The sequence below is a fragment of the Temnothorax curvispinosus genome, unplaced genomic scaffold, assembly GCF_003070985.1.
Source record: "Temnothorax curvispinosus isolate PA1 unplaced genomic scaffold, ASM307098v1 QBEX01006128.1, whole genome shotgun sequence".
Classification (NCBI taxonomy): Eukaryota; Metazoa; Arthropoda; class Insecta; order Hymenoptera; family Formicidae; genus Temnothorax; species Temnothorax curvispinosus.
In genome coordinates, this window is record NW_020215908.1 from 166,689 (window position 1) to 168,206 (window position 1,518).

Consider the following 1,518-nt stretch of genomic DNA (forward strand, 5'->3'; position numbering starts at 1 on the left):
AAAATAGGACCTTAGGACCCCAGCAGAATATAAAAGTGGCGTGCGTTCGCACGTGGTTCGCATTTCGTCTCTGACTTCGCCGGAGATTCACAATCGAGAGGGAAGAGCCCGAAAAGCAGGAGGAGCTGGATAGTTATTCAGAAGTTATTATATTTACGAATCTCTGACGAGATTTGACATCAAGTATTAGGACTAAACAGAGCTAAAAAGTAAATATGGGACGATCACGTTGCTTCGATATTACGAGCGTTGCCTTTATCGGGATGTTATTCTTCGCCGGAGTCGCGGAAGAAGCTATGGCCTTCAAGCTGTACAGCTCCAAAGATGGCAAGAACGAACCACTCGTCGTAGTCGCGGAAGAAGCGACTGGTCAAGATGCGATAACATCGCTGAAATCGAACGTATCGGACCTCATCGGGACGCACAGTACTTTAGCAACACGTGGTGAGTATGCAAAATCATGCAAACGCATTGATGAAAACAATATTTATGTATTGCTGTTACAAACATTGCGTAAACATAAATCCGTAGCGCGTCTAGGATTTGTATTTATGGAGTTTTTACACCAAAATATGTAAATTTTGTTGCTGCAAACTGTTTGCAGCAACAATATGTGAATTAACAATTAATTAATAATGTTTGCCTTATATAAAACAATTTAATTTAAATAAGAGGGCTGGCGAACAAGCAAGGTCTTTGTGCTAAAATTATTTTAACCCTAATCCGCCCTCCAATTATGCATTTCCGTGTCCCACGCGTTTCTAAGCGGTCACGTGGACTGATATTTTCCGCGTAACGCGTATCGCGTTTAAATCAATTAGAAGCGCGAATATGCGTAACCGAAAATGCGAAAGGCTCTCTCTCTCTCTCTCTCTCTCTTCTCTCTCTTCTAATTATTGGTTACACGTTACGCGGAAAATGCATGCCATGTGACTTCAGCCAAACGGTCGTTCGTTCCGGGAAACCAACTTTTTCTTCTTCTTATTTTATATTAGCTCCTGCCGCTTTTCAGCGGACAATACGGCCAGATTTGCCACTGTTTGTTTAACAAAGTCTGAATCACTAATTGCTTAGCAAAATCTACGTAAAATTTACTGGAAGTCTGATACTACGTTTACGCGAGCGTTGCTTAATTATTTTGTAGTAACTTACGATAATTCCTTCGCGTAAACGGGATTTTGTAGTAACTTACGTTAATTTACTCCGCGTAAACGAGTGAATTATCGTAAATTATTACAGAAGTAACGCTCGCGTAAACGTAGTATGAGTGCAAATTGTGATTGCATTAGCAATCTTCAAAAATTATTCAGGACAAAACACGTCCGAACATGTCCCGACAAGACTTTTCCCGGAAAACCAACGATCATGGGATAATCTCTCTTCCCCTAAAAAAGTTGTAGTAGGGAACATTAGGTAGAAATTTTAGAACCATAGTTCATTTGTTCTCGAAACGACAAAGGGCTCAGACATAATGAGAAAAATAAGGAATAAGATAAAGGAATAAGGAATAAGGCATGT